Source organism: Dipodomys spectabilis, unplaced genomic scaffold (genome assembly GCF_019054845.1).
Source record: "Dipodomys spectabilis isolate Male_0828 unplaced genomic scaffold, ASM1905484v1 ptg000157l, whole genome shotgun sequence".
Taxonomy (NCBI): Eukaryota; Metazoa; Chordata; class Mammalia; order Rodentia; family Heteromyidae; genus Dipodomys; species Dipodomys spectabilis.
Genome location: NW_024870834.1, coordinates 8,385,974 through 8,402,334, shown reverse-complemented (window position 1 = coordinate 8,402,334; position 16,361 = coordinate 8,385,974).

Genomic DNA, 16,361 nt, shown 5'->3' with positions numbered 1-16,361 from the left:
ACACAATCCCAGTTACTTGCTTTAAATACTCCAAGAAGAATGGAATAATGCCATGTCCCAGACATAGGAAAGAATGAGAGGGTCAGTGTCCTGAGCTGAGAAGGCTCCATACCTGGTGGGCAGGGCAGCCTTTCCTCAGAAGCAAGCAAAGATTCATGGGAGGCTGGAAAGAATGGAGAGGGAGGAGAGATATGTGCCCTCCACATTGTCTGCATTTGATAGGAGAGGCTGTGAGAGAGTGAGCCTTGATACTTGGCCTTGATACTCCTGTCTGCAAAAAGAGCATCCGTAAAATGTTCCAAGCTTGATAGGTCGCTAGTATGAAATCGCTAATAAAAACCCACTTGTGATACTTAAAGTGCATTTGACACAAAGTGAAATCATACAAAAAGAATGTGTTTCTAGGGCTTTCTTGTGAAAGGCTGGGAGCAAATGACCCACAGCCTCTGCCAAGAGGCTCCCAGTATATTTCTGAGACAAGAGTTCTGCTTTTGTTCACATACAGAAAAGAGATCAACTCCTTGAAGCCGGAAATCCCTGATGTGCTGGATCAACGGATGTGAGCATGCCTGTTCAGAGCTGGTAAGTTAAACAGGGATTGCAAAGATTTGTAATTGTAATTTCAGATAAGCCAGTGGTGCAAATGAAGCTGACATTTAACTCCAAGTGACTAAATGTGAATTGTGGTCTCTGGGTTTCTACTAAGTATATCCCTGGACTACATAAGGCTTTGAGGATGGAGCCTCATCTGAGTAGCAGGTGGGAGAGACCCTACCACTCAGATACAAGTCTGGTTCTGAGTCCAGTGTTTCTCTCGCATGTGGGTGAAGAGATCCTCTGCTCTGCTCCAATCCACAAAGTAGCATACCAATGGAAGCTGCCCTTATAGACAGGGAAAGGCAGTATGTTTTCAGGTTCCTTTCCTAAAGGAGATAATAGCTTAGCTTTGTAGGACCAAATACCTTTAGACTTTGGGTAAGTTAAAGTGTAAGCTTCATATCCCCTGTCTGTAGAATGTATACAATAATAACATCTACTGCAACGTTTAGCACCAAGTGGGGGCACAACCATAGTTAGAAGACAAACACTGAAAACTAAAGCAGAGGAAAGCAATGTCCTTAATGACCTAACCTGTACACTTTAAAACAACTTAAGGCGTAAAAATGTTTGTAAGTAAAAAAAAAAAAAAATGTGTGAGAACTTGTCATTTTAGCTCTGATGGACGAGCAAGGATCAGATTGCCTTAAGTAACTGAAACACAGGACAAAAGATAGGAAGCAACATGATTAGGTGCTACATAACACATAGAACAGAATGTTACCCCTGAGAGAAGGAACACAGGTAAGGGGAAGAATTTTTCAGAGGAAGAACCTGGGCAGAATCCGATGGCTTTCCTGGGTAGAGGACACAGGCATGAGGATCAAGAAGGCCAATGCAGATGGAATTCACAGGACTTGACAGAAGACAGCCACACGAAGAGGAGGGGGCTGTGAAAAGAGAAAGCTCTGAAGATCTACGGGCCTGGGAAGACTATTGTGCCTGCATGTGAGCAAGCTACCTGAGAAGCACCCAATGAGAAGGATGCCGAACCATTCCTGTGGGTTCAGGAATAGTTCATGGTCCCCCAGCCAGAATAGGAAAGTGTAACACACAGGGTGTAGAAGGGTATTGTTTCAATCACCAGGGGGAAAATAACACCAGAGAGTAACAAGGCCAAAGTCTTCCTGGGGTCTCACCTAAGAAAGCTTAAAATCAAGGCTTTAGCGTATTTGAAATATTTAATCTCCTGCCAGGTAAAAGTTCAAGAATATTTACTAGGATACAAAAATATTCAGCACCCATAACATAGCAGTAAGGATCCATTAAAAAATTTTTAATGTCAGGTGTGCAAAGAAGCAGGAGAAGTACAACTTGGATGAGGAGACAAATCAGTCCAGAGAAACAGATACAGGCATGGCACACGATATAGTTGCAGTGAAGGACATTAAAATGACTTAAAACTATTTTGCTTGTGTTCAAGAAGGTGAAGAAGAGCGTGCACATGCAGCGTACAGACACAGAATGTACAAAACAAACCCAGACAGAGCTGCTGGAGATTAAAAAAATACCAGGTTTATAATAATAAATACACTGGTGTTGATTCAAAAAGAGCTGTCATTGTAGAGTGAACTATTAATAAACTTAACGGGCTAGCTATTGAAACCACGTAAAGTGAAACAGAGAGAAAAATGAACTTACATGGGCAAAACATTCCTGAGTTGAGGAACAGTTAAAAGCAGCCTATCTTATGTGTCTCTCCTATCCTATGTGTCCCTGAAGAGATTGGGAAGGAACAGAGAAAATATTTGAAGAAGTCATGACCAAACTTGGCTCCATTTTGAAGAAAATAATAAGCTCACTGATTCAAAAAACTAAATGAAAATTGAGTTACCTAAAAAAGCCAATGATAAAGAGAAAAATCTTAAAATGTGTGTGCGTGCATGTGTAGACGCACTTGGGGTCTTGTGGGGGAGATATACTTCATATACAGAGGAAGAAAGATAAGGATAATTGCAAATTTCTCAGCGGAAATAAGTTAAAAGACTGAGAAGCCAGGTGCTGGTGGCTCACACTTGAATCCTAGTTATTCAGGAGGCTGAGATCTGAGGATCATAGTTCAAAGCCAGCCCAGGCAGGAAAGTCCATGAGACTCTTATCTCCAATAAACCACCAGAAAACCAAAGTGGTGCTGTGGCTCAAGTGGTACAATGCTCACCTTGAGCTGAAGAGCTCAGGGACAGCACCCAGGGCCAGATTTCAAGCCTCAGGACTGACAAAAAAAATAAAAAGACATTGAGCAAACAAATGCTGCAGTGGTACTCACTGGACACTATGTTGAAAATGAACTATGAGATTTGTGGGTGGCAATGGGAGAGAAAATCTGGGAGAGAGTGAGGGAAGGGGTGACATTGTCCAAAAAGAATCTACTCTTTACTTGACTTATGTAACTATAACTGTACTGTGTATTTTAAAAATGTAAATGTTAAAGTGTTAACTAGATTTTATTTTTTTGAAACAGGGTCTTGTCATGTAACTCATGCTGCTCTTGATAATCCCTCAGCCCAAGTGCTAGGGACACACCTTGCCTGGCCAACCTGTAGAATTCTTTAGAAATAGTTTTCAAGTGCTGCCACGCCGACCCCAGTAGAGTCTGCTTAGCATGGGAAACCATCTATCAGACCATGATAGGGGCTTCGAGACCTATCTCTGAGTTTTGGGACTTCACCGAAGTCTACCTCAGAGAATGGGGCTTTACAGAAACCTATCTCCAAGTTTTGGGACTTCACCGAAGTCTACCTCGGAGAATAGGGCTTCTAAGAGGCCTACTCCTGGGAAAAGGCTGGAAAAACCCCTGGGAAAAGATGTGTTTCTGCCTTTCTTCACTGCATAAGAGTGCCTATTAATCTTTTACTGCTTCTACTGCTCTTTGTACTTGCTCATTGTCAACGTTCCCTTATTCAAAGCTCTTTCTTAAGAGTGTTGACGACCCCAATATCTGATGAGTGTCTTAAAAATATGACTAACTCACCAGAGTTAAGTGCTACCCTGAAACACCTCTTATGGAGGCTAGGAGATAAGTTATAAGTAAATATAAAAGTATTGGGGGTTTCACAAAGTCACTTCAGCAGAAGGAATTATTTGTAAGGGATTTACAAGAAGCTGTAGGCTCAGCTAGAACAGAAAGAATGTATGGCAATTGCTGAGATAATTACTTAGGAGAAAGAATTTCCTGCTATTTACTAAGAGAATTGCTAGACCTAGAGAATTGCTAGATCCAGGTCTCCTTGAGGTTTACTATTAAAGAAGAAACAGGAAAGATCTATTTGGGAAAGTTAAGGCCTCTATAAAGATAGGTAATAGTTAATTGGTGACAAACATCGAAACCCAAACCCATTGTATTCCTTAGAGATAAGCCGGAGACAAATGCCTATCAGGTGCCCAGCTGGTGACCACCCAAGAAAGAAGCCCTGCAGCAAGATTGTGTAACCTTTTGCCCTTCCTCATGGAGACTTTTGCTATAAAAGTTTGTTATCCTCTACATTAAATCGCACTCAGCATCCACTCCTAATGTGTGTGAGTTGTCTGTTTGCCATCTCCCCACCTATTCCAGGTTCCTCCCTTAGGTGTCCTCCGTTGTCCCGACAGAACCCGGTCCGCGGCAAAGTGCCAGGTGCTGGTGGCTCACACGTATAATCCTAGCTCCTTAGGAGGCTGAGATTTGAGGATTGTCATTTGAAGTGAGTCCCGGCAGAAAAGTCCATGTAAGACTCCTATCTCCAACTAACTACTCAAAAACTGTAAGTGGTGCTATGGCTCAAATGGTAGAGCGCTAGCCTTGAAAACAAAGAGGCTCAGGGACAGTTCCCCAGCCCCATAACCAACAACAACAAGAGATAACCAAAGATGAATATATTCATCTCCAGCAAACATGTACTACTATAATGGTTAAAAGGAGTCTGTTGGCAGAAGAAAAATGATATTGGAAATATGACAGTAGATGGAGCCACAGAGGGGGAAAAACACCAGAAACGATGTCAGCAAGGTGTGAGAAACACAGTTTACCCCTTTTAGAACATCTTTAAAAACTAAAGCAGAATTTTTCTTTCTTGGCCATTCAGATACTCGGTGTCTGGAGTAGAGAAGTCAGAGAACTTGGGACCCCACAAACTGGGGCTCATGAGTATTCACAGAGATAAGATCCAAGTTAAGACTCCTGATGATTTGAAGAAATGGAACTCACTAGTGGGAACTCCTGCTTTGAGCTCTAGCAAATGACTGAAGCTCATTATTTATCTCTGGGACTCAGTTTCTCTCACCTGTCCAACCTGGAATAGCATTTCCCGTCCTATTTTACAGTATCATTATGATGATAAAAATAAACTAGGAAGTAACAAAGTTAAGGCAGCATACATACCTCACAGGCTGTGTTAGTTGGATCTTCAGCTTCCCCCAAAGGCCCACATGCTAAAGGCTTGGTCTCCTGCCATGCTAATGGGAGGTAGTAGAAGCTTGAGAAGGTGGAGCCTGGTGGGAGGAAGTTAGGTCATTGGGGGAACAGTGGATCTCTTCTGACTTCCTGTTTCATTTTCCTTGTTTCCTGGCCACCATGAGATGAACAGGTTTCCTCTGTCACACATTCCTGCCCTGACATACTGTGCCTCTGCAGGCCCCAAAACAACAGAGCCAAGCAACCATGAGCTGAAACCATGAACCTCTGAAATCATGAGTACAAATAAACCCTTTCTTTCTTATAAGTTGCCTTTCTTAGGAATTTGTCCTGGTGACAGAAAGTCAGCTAACACCCTGGTCTGGTGTCCATTTTCTAGTTCCTTCTGAGCAAACAGCTTCTCATGGTTCCTCTGAGGCTTGCTCCACGGATGCTGATCCTACTGTGCCCTTTAGGAGCAGTAGGTCTGTCTCCATCTCCCTCAGAAAATAATCTGTCCCCCAGTGGCAGGAGAGATTCCCTGAGAAGAGCCTTTCCCTTCTACTTCCCTCTGCATACAATTAATTACTATGTGAGGCTCACCCAATAGCTTGCCCAGTCTTTTCACAAACAACATCATAGCCTCTGGGCAAGTGCCAGCCACTCCCAGTAAGGGGGGATTTGGGTTCATGGAGAAATACTCTTCTCTGGCTGAGCATGAAACAAGGTCTTGTACTTCATTCTGTGTGGCAACAGGCCAGGCCTGTCTGATTATTGTCTCTTCCTATTTGCTCATACCAAGGCTGGTTCTATAGCGGCACACCGTTGGGTAGAGCCATGTTCATGTTGGAGATTTAGGCGCCATGGATCATCTCTCAGGCCTAGGAGAGGTAGCACCACCCCTGAAGACTGTTCCAAGTCCCATCTCTTACTTTTCCTTCCACAAACATTTCCTACGTACCCAGGGCTTACCTGACCAACTGCCAGTTGCTTTTCCACATGTTGTCTAACTTGGTGTTTGCATCCCCATTTCACAGATGTTGAAACTAAGGCTCAGTTAGATGAAATTGAATGCTCAAGTTCATGCTGCAATTAATGGCACAGCTAGATTTAAACTTTTCTTCCTTCATGGAGTCCAAAGACCTTTCAAGTCTCAAGAGCCATGGAAGCCCTGTGCCTTGAACTTATGGGTGTTCTCAGGGTGCAGAAGACTGAGGAGACTTCAGAAGCAGACAGTGGTGAGTAGTAATTGCTAATGTATGTGTGGGAGGGCTCCTGTTTGCAAGCCACTTCACCTTTCACAAGAACTTTCTCATTCCACCCTCAAGGAAGCTTGAGAATTAAATACTAATGTTGTCTCATTTCATATGCTCAGTATTGCATGGCTTAGGTGGGGTATGGGCTGAGCTTTGAGGCCTATCTTCCTCATGTCAAAGAGGCTATGGATTGTAGGTTGGCTCCCCCAGGAAGAGACCTGCGGACAGTGTACTTGGACTGAGAGGAGTCTTAAGGAAGCCCTGAGTTGGTAGTAGGGGTGTGGTAGGTTGAGAACCATAACAGTGCAGGAAAGTGGTAAAAAGGTACTATGTAGATCAGGTTGTTACTCAAGGCATTTTTTTTCTCTGTTTCTCTGGAGACCATTGGGAAAAGGGTCCAGCACAACACAGAGTAGTTCTGCTTGCTCCTTCCTTCCTTCCTTCCTTCCTTCCTTCCTTCCTTCCTTCTTTCCTTCCTTCCTTCCTTCCTTCTTTCCTTCCTCCCTTCCTTGTGCCAGTCTGGGCTTACACTTAGGGCTGAGCACTAGGCTATTATTATTATTATCATTATCATCATCATTATTATTATTATTTTGCTTAAAGCTAACACTTTGCCTCTTGAGCTTCACTTTGGTGATTAACTAAGATAAGAGTCTCACAGACTTTTATTCCTGGGCTGGCTTTGAGCCATGATCCTCAGATCTCAACCTTCTGAGTAGCTTAGATTACAGATATGAGCCATGGGCACACAGTCAGAATAGTGCTTTTTAAACTTGTATGCAGATCTCTTGGAAACCTGAGAACGTACAGAAGCTGATTGGGAAAGGCCCAGAGGGCCCAACATCGCATCAGATTCCCACTGACAACAATGCTACTGTTTGCTGTGCCATGCTTTGGGAGCAGGGTGGTAACATACTAGGCAGATAGATTCATTTAGGCATTAGGAACTTCTGGCTGTCCTTGGCTGAAGAACACTGCATGAACCTCTACTCTCCCATCCTGATCTTTGGCCTGGACAGGTGCTATATGGCTTACACTTCTGTTATCAGATATTGCCCACTAGGGTCATTAGGGTCTGGGAGGACTGTGGGATGGCTGTGGTCATACTGCCTTCTGGCCCCAGCTGCTTCTGGGCCTCTGTGGGAGTCAGGGTTTTTTTAATTTTTTTTTTCTTAAGCACGCATTAAGATTGGCAACATCAAAGTGGGAGTCATGGATTATAACTGTGAAGCAGGGATCAATTTAACAACTTCCTCAGCTAGTTCATCTCTACAGACTGGCCCTATTCTTCCAGGTTTAGGGGCTCTCAATGCTATACCATCTATGCTACGCTGAGTACAGGGTCTAAGTATTTACAAATAAATAGGTACTAGAAGTAAGAAAACTCCATTTCTGAGGTGTTTCTCTTGCTCAAGGAAAGCCAGTTATTTCAAGTGCATTTAATTATAGTTAGAGGCTAATGGCTTGCTCACTACAGCAGTCCCCTAAATAGAATTGCATGGAGTGAAGAAGAATCCCAAGAACCACACTGACACTTCCTGTTGTGAGGAGAGCAGATCATGTGTACACAGATATGAACTGTGGTTTCAATTCCATGTTCTGGTTAGATCGTTAGGATAATGATTTGTACGCCTGGAAGTCAGCTTGAATAAAAGACATAGTAAATTAGTCAGGTGTTGTTGGCTCACATCTGTCATCAGGAAATAGAGACTTTGAAGATCACAGTTCAAAATAAACCCAGACAGAAAATCCCAGTCAGTATCCAATTAACTAGCAAAAATGCTGGACTAGAGGTGTGCCTCAAGTGGTAGAGCACCAGCTGTGCAAGAGAGCACTGGGACCTGAGTTTAAACTCTATCTAGTTATTAGCTAACCAAGGGAACAAAACAAAAGATATAGTCAGTGAGGGAATGAGTGAGTAACTCAGCTGTTGTTTCTTTTCTTGGGAGGGATAATTCCTTAAGAACTCCTTTACTTCCTATGTAAATCAAGGCTAATTCATCCTTAGGAATAAAGTAAGATTTCTATTATTTCCAGTTTTGTATCATAAGTGTTTTTCCTATGACCTAATTTCAATTTGCACTGTTCAGAGAGGAGCACAGAGCCTGACTTTATTTCCTTTCTTTGTCAGTCACTGGTTGCCACTGCGACAAACACCTGACAGAAGTAGTTTGAAGGAGTTAAGTTTGTTTGGAATCATGGTTCAAAAGTTTCAGTTCTGGGTCTGCTGGCTGTGGTCAGCTGGTTCTAGGCTGTGATGAGCAGAACATCACGGTGGCAGAATGTGGTGGAACAAAGCTGTTCTCTCATGGTGGCCAGGAAGGGGTGGGGGGAGAAAGAGAGAGAGAGAGAGACAGAGAGAGACAGAGAGAGACAGAGACAGACAGACAGAGACAGAGACAGAGAAGGACAGACAGACAGAGAAATACAGAGAAGGGCTCAGAACAGCATTAGAGGATATAGCTCCTAAGGGTATACATCCAGCAATCTACTTCAACTTCTACCTCTGAACATTTCTTTCACCAGCCACTAATGGCACCACATTATGAGCAGCTTAATCCATTGATTAAGTCAGAACTGTCATGATCCAATCATTTCTCAGGAATAATCCACTGGCTAGACCACCAATCCTTGAACATATGGGCTTTTTTTGGGAGACACTTCATATCCAAATTATAAAGTCTTTTTTTTTTTTTTTTTTTTTTACAAACTTTTAACTGCATGGAAAAATAACCATGCATATCATTTCTGGATGAATGGTTGATGCCAAAGGGGCTGATTGAGATGGAACTAGACTGAAAAAGGGGTCTCCAGAACTATTCCATATGGCTCTAACTTAATCCATTCCTGAAGAAATGTCCAAGTTTGTGACTGAGTGACACTTGGGAAGAAAGCAAGGTATGTGGTTTGTGTTTGGCTTGTGACCTCTGAAACTCATATTGAGATTAATTCTTATTATGTGACCATGGGAGGTAGAATGGGGTGGGTGGGGGACTTTGAGAGCTGATTAGACCTCTGTCCTCATGAAAGGATCAATTTACTCTCTGGATTAATGGTCTAATGGATGAGCTGGAAAGAGATCTGCTATATAAGCTGGCTTCTCTTGCCATGGGATGGTCTATAAGCCCAAGGCCATCATCACTCAATGCTGCCCCTTGATCTTGGACCAGATCTGTCAATCAAAATCAACCTCTTACTCTGTAATTGTTTGCCCAGTTCTGTGGTATTGTTATTAGGAGGAGAAAATGGACGAAGATGACAAATATTTGGATGGTAAAAGCAGGACCTTCATAGCTCAGAACAAAGACTCAAATGTAAGATGAATTGTAATAGAGGCAAATACAAACTGCTAACACATTGACATGAAATGATTATCAGGAGAAGGGCACCAGTAGCCAGCTAGTGCCTGGTGTTTTTAGAAAATAGCAAGTGCAATATGAATCAGTGGTCTAGTTGCATGAAGAGAGGTTCTAAAATGGAGAAAGCATGCCTAGAACTCTCTATTTCACTCTTAAGTCTGATCACAAACTCAAACACATCCAGAAGAGAAAAAGAGAAGGCAGAACATAGGATGCTAATTCTGGAATCAGCTTAGGGAAGCAATCATTGTTGTTTTAAAGCATGCATATGTTTGTCACTGTAAGATGAGTTTAGTTTGTGTTCTTTCTTTTAGGCTAGTCCAAGTACTTTCAGGTAAACAGTTTTAAAAGAGGGATTTTTGTTCCATCATAAGGACAATTAGAAATGTCTAATGATGAAAGTACCTTCTGAGGACAGTTGATGGGTGTGATCATCCTGGTATTTCCCACTTTGGCACTCCTAGTGAGTCAGTATAGATGATTTAGTAAAGAAAAAAAATGGCCAGCTGGGTACTGGTGGCTCATGCTTGTAATTCTAGCTACTCAGAGAGGCTGATATCTGAAGATCTTGGTTCAAAGCCAGCTCAGACAGGAAAGTCTGTGGGACTCTTATCTCCAAAAAAAAAAAAAAAAAAAAAAAAAAACCACCAAAAACTGGAGGAAAATAATGCGCAACATGGTGAGTATAATGAAGTTGGAATTGGAAGTATGGAATTGCTGCTTTTGACACTACCTACTTTTTCTTTTGTTGGTACCAGGATTTGAACGCAGGGCCTCTTGCTCTTAGCTGTTTTGCTCAAGACTGATGTTTTGCCTTTTGAGCCATAGCTCTATTTCTGGATTTTTGCTGGTTTGTTGGGGATAAGAGATTCCTGGATTTGTCTGTCCAGATTGGCTTGTAACTGGGATTCCCAGATTTCAGCCTCCTTAGTAGCTAGGATTATAGGTGTAAGTCACCGCTGTCTGTCCAGCAGCTTCCTATAAATTTTTGAGTCACATCCACTCTTGATGTTCATAAAGTGTATGGTGGTAAGTATGTATGTGGGGCTTGCCATCCAGTGATTAGAATTAAACAACAAATCCATAGAGACAAACAGAACATCTCCTTAAGTCCAGCTCTGTCTATAGCTATCTGTGAGGTTCTGAATAAGTCTTAACATTTTGTGACTCCAATCCCTCAACTATAAATTGAGGCATTGGTCCAAATACCCTTATGACCATAAGTAAGACCATGTAATTCCTAGGGGCGGGTCTGAAGTGTCAGGCCATGGAGCTGTCAAGTCATCAACCAAAGCCTACTAGTCAGAGCAGTCCCCCTCTGAAAAATGCCCTCAGGTCAGAACTTTCTAGAAGGTTCAGATCTCCTAGTTCAGAAGTTCATCAGGCAGAGCAATCAAGATATGAGGAAAAAGTGCTCCGAGGCCACAGTAGCCCTCACCTCATCCTTCCAGGCTTGGCCGCAATGCCACAAAGGGCTTTCCTGGTCCCCGAGAAGCTAGAAGGATGGGGGATGGGTCCCCCTGTTCTAGAGTAGCATCCCATTGGAATTCTTTTATTCAATTGTGTGTGTGTGTGTGTGTGTGTGTGTGTGTGTGTGTGTGTGCGTGCACGTGTGTGTGTGCCATTACTGGAGTTTGAATTCAGGGCTTGGGTGCTGTCCCTTTGCCTTTAGTTGTTTTTTCCCCTCAAGGCTGGTGCTCTACCATTTGAGCCACAGCTCTATTTATCCTATTCTTTAGGTGCTGCCCTTTTGCTGTGGTTGCTTTTGGCTTTCTGATGATCTACGTGGTGTCTCTCTCCTCCCCTCGCTTATTGAATATGGGTGCAGGTGTGGAGATGCGGTGCTTTCTGGTGGCCATTCCTTTAACACAGCCACAAGCAGGGTCCTGTTTGGCCCCATTCCCTGATTCATCAGATCTGGCTCAGAATGACTTCAGCTCTTCTTCCCAATCAAATCCTCTCAAATCCTGAGTTGTCCCAGAGGAAGCCACCCCATAGTGCTTGCAAACAGACAGGATGTGGTGCTTGACGTCTGAGAGGACTCCTTGGGAGGACTCCTGCCAGGATGCTCCCCAAGATGCATGGCTTATACAGAAACCCCACAACCACGGGAAGGCAGGAGATGGAGGTAAGGCCTGCACCTTCTCAGGGACAAAGACCCCTGTGGGGTGGGGATAGGGAAGAAGGATTATGATTGTCTGAGGCTGGTTCTATTGGGGTTACTGCTGCTAGTGAGGCCCACAGGGAGCGCACACTGAAAACCCAAACTGTGCCAAAGGAATTGTAAACCGCCCATCCTTCCCCCCACTCTCCTCCCCCCCCCCCCCCGCCCCCGGTCTCCAAAGCACCTCTTCCACATGGTGACTATTGTCAAGTGATCTGGTACTTGCTCAAAGGCTCCTCAAGCTGTGATCTGACAACAGGCATGGGCACTAGTACCTGGCTACAGCCAGTTCTTTATTCATTTCTCCATCACCTTGTGAGGCAGAGTGGAGGCCTCCATTAGGAGGTTCATCTCATACCATTTGGATCCTCTAGCCAGCAGAATCATGAACCAAATAAACCTCTCTTCTCTATAAACTACTCAGCCTCAGGCCTTTTGTGATAGCTACCAGGACACTTGTGTGCAGTAGGCTGGCACATCATCGTCAGAAACCCTAAGGACTGGGCTGGGTTGGCTGTCTTCAGTCCTAAAGTACAGCTTCACTATTATTGATAACTTCCCAACAAGAGGCAAAGCTTAACCATGAGTTCTAAGACCTTGGGTGGAAGGCTGCAATTCTCCACACCAGAGCAGGAAATATCTTTAAGATGACCCAGTGAGCCTAGCCTCAGACTGTGGACTTGTGAACCTGCAGAGGTGTGACTTCACCACAACGAAAGCATGCAGGAAGATGGCTAGAGGAAGGGCAGCAAAGCCCCTAAAACCAGGTTGCACCTTCCAGCACAGAGAGGAGTCCTTCCTGCTTAATAACCGCATATGGACAGCCACACATGGCATAATCACTACAGGGCACTTTTCTTCAATTAATGCAACTCAGTAATTTTTATTGCAACTGGAAGACGATACATCACAGAAACTTTATGGTAGGTCTGGGGAAAAGTGTTATTTACAATAAATGATGAGATAGTTTGTCTTTGGCAATATGATTACATATGAAGAATGCAAAATGCATGTGTGGATTCCCCCCACTGGACCACCACCAAGTCCCGAGGGTTTGGCTGATCATGCCTGTGTCCACACTCCTCCTTTAGGTCAACACAAACACCACTAACATCACTTTCTTTTCTCTTTTAGGCTTCTCCCTTTCTATCCATGATATTGGCAGTTTCATACAGAAAATACAGAAGAAGAAGAAAAAAAAAACCACAACCAAATAACAAATTGGCTTCTGAAAAAGATTCCTCTTATAAATTCATTTGGCCAGGTATAAGTCTGTTTTGGCCAGAAACGGCCAGGTGACTCTAAGCATTCAACCATCAACTTGTGGGTTTTGTGTTTTCTTTTTCCTCCCGATTTCTTAACCACTGTGTTATTTCCTTTCTGTGAAACAAAAACCCAACTCGGAAATAACAGAATCAGAATATAAAGAAATAGACACATGTAGTTGCTCCCCCAGAAACTTGTCCACGTGGCCGCCACGGCAGTGCAGGTAGTGGGAATGACTGAGACAGTGGGCCGCTGGTGGAGGATGCAGCCATGGCTGTTCTCAAGACATGGCGGATGATGGAAACAACTCAAAGTGTGCTATGCTACTTTTCCTCTTAAAAAAAAGGGTGCATGTGTGTGTGTATGCAGGATGGGAAACTCAGGCCACAGTCATGAAGGATAAAATACAATTTGTAGGATTGACAGGTTCACCATATCGAAGTCTTCTGAGAATCCAATATGGAATATCAAATATTTGCAATAGGGTAGAGAAGGCCACTCTCCACGTTTGCAAATGATAAAACAGTGGAAAAAACACTGCGCTATATATCCCAAATAAATAGTCTTGGTATTGACACCAACAAGACAACAGGAAGGATAGTCGCCAGCATCTCACAGTACGTAAATGATCTTTTCACATCGGTCTGATTTCAGAAGCTCGACAGCAAGACGCACAGCACCATAGACACATAGGTTTCAGCCGTTAAAAGATGGATTTCTTTTCTAAAAAAAAATAATATATATATGTGTATATATATATATATATATATGGTGTTTTCCTTCCTGAATTTTTGGTCACTGAAGCTAGCACTTATTTGCTGAACTGTTGAAGCGTGACAAGGTCACACCTATTTTATTCATGATAAAGCAACTGAGTCTGTGCTTAATTCAAGAATAACGAGCAGGAAAGAAGACAATAAGTTAGCCACCATGGCTGGCTGGAGCTCTCTCAAAGGGTTCACAAAGGTATGCAGGTCTATACAGAACACTGAATGCTGTGTGTACATCCTCATCAAATTCCAAGGAACACCACACAATGTATATACTTTTGATTTACACATCCCATTACAAAGGAAAAGGAAAAGAGAGAGAGAAAAAAAGACACCATTACAACTTTGTAACTGTGTAACTACAAATAGAAACCCAAGTTTAGAGTTTGGCAGGTAACTAAAAGGGTGTTTTTTTTTTTCTTTTTAATCACTTAGGTTATATAGCAAAAGTGTTGATGTATATTATATATAGTAGTATAAATAATAAAAAAGTATTATTTAAATTAGATCACAGTGCTGCATTATGTGCATAACAGTGTTTGATATAGTATCGGTGGACTAGGACCTACAACACTAAGGATTAAACTGTCAACACTGGGAACTTACAATCAAGGGGGGAGGGGACATAGAGTTTCAATGTTTTTTTAGGTGGCAAAAAAAAAAAAATCCTGTAAGTGAAAGAAAAACAAATACTTCTTTGCAGCAATGTAAAAATGGGAAAAAAGTCAATTTCAACATCTGGGCAGCTGTGATCCACTAGAAAGAAACAAGTCCCAACCTGAATAAAATTGAAAGGAAAAGAGAAATCACACTGAATTTAAGTCAATCTCAAATAGAAAACCTCTCCCAGGCAGGTCGACTTCTATCTAACTCTGATTCTTTCTCAAAGAGCCCTTCTCTCAAGAGGCTCCACGGGACCCCCATATCAGCAGGGGGTGCTGAGCAGGCCTGGTTGTTAGATGTTGCACTAGGTACAAAAGCCATCTTTGTCGTCTCCACTCTCCAGTGCCTCCTCTTGCCTTTTCAATCCCATGGCCTCTTCTGGAATGTTCTATGGGAAGAGAGCTGTGACCAGCAGGCACTGGACATACTGAGCTGAATGAGTCCATGAGGAAAAAGAAAAAAATCCATTCTTGAAAAAACCAAAAAACAAACCAAGTCTCCGATGCATTGCCTGGCAATACCCAACTCCAAAAGTGAAGCCTGACACAGCTGTCTGGCCACGGGGTTTTCACAAACCACTATCTACATGTGGGTTTGGTACATTTTTAGTTGCAGATAGTATTCTAACGACAGAGGGGAGGGACGTAGGAGCTTGTGGTAGATTATAAGGCTGGGGGTGGAGGGAATCTATGATGCAAATACTTTCCACATAGGACTAAAAAGACAATTATTCGAATAGGATTAAACACAACTATCTATGTGTGTAGCATTTAAGGAAAACAAAACAAAGAGCTACACTCTTTCTCTTAAATGTGTCCAAGGGCCCAATAGCAAGTCATTGTAAATCATGGTGCTGATGTGTTCACGGTTTTCAAAGCATCTTTAAATATTGCTATAGTTCCCCGCTGCCCCTCCCCCCTGCCCTAGGTGAGTATGTAAGCTTACTGGAATGACGCATGAATGCCATTTCCCCTGGTCGGAGAAATGAAGACACCTCTACTCCTTTAACGGTGATCAGGTGATCTGGCAGACTAATGGATACACAGGCTAGTTTGGGAAGGAATTCCAAAACTAAAGTGAATTACACTTAAGCAAAATATTCTTTCACAAAGAGTTTTGTGCTTAAATTCTCTACTGCTCTTGGAGGGAGAAGAGAGAGGTTGTCATCTGACCCTGGCTTATTAAGGGAACAAGACAACCTCATTCTGTAATAAATTTGCTACAAACAGCCACATACACATGGATACTTTGTGGGTGTATGTTTAACAATCAAAACACCAAGTTAAAACACAATTTGAGCCATTGTTTTGGTTATGCATAATGTGTATGCCTCCAAAAACAGAAGGAAAATAGAAAAAAAAAAGTACCCTCAGTAAAGTTTCCCTAACAAATCTTCCAGAAGATTCCATGACATTGCCAAGGGAGGCTCAGGAAAAATAACACTTAGAAAGCTGCCCGATGAGGTATTTATGCAAAAGAGAGTGGTTCTGAAGTGAAGAACACACCTTTTTTTTTTTTTCGTAAAAAATAAGATATTTATCTATTTCCCAAAGAGATCAGAAAAGTAAATCACACACATTGCATTTTATTACTTTCTAAAAAGAGAACTCCACCCCTTTTAGAAAACTGAAATGAGGGAGACAGCCCACTGGGGGGTGGGGGCTCACTGGAAGAAGTGGCCTGTCAGAAAAGAGTGCAGACTGCACCTCTGCCTTTCAGGAAAGAAATCTGAATTTCACCATCTTGGGGGGGGGGGGCCTTGGGGAGGAGTGTCTTTTGAACTGGATGGGGTAACAACAAAAATTAAAGTGTGGCTCAGGTTCCACAGTGGTGGATGGCTTTTAGGGTGTCAGATGTTTGGGGAGAGCAAAGGCCGGGGACCCTGCCGGAAGTTGATCTACATCCTTATTCACACCC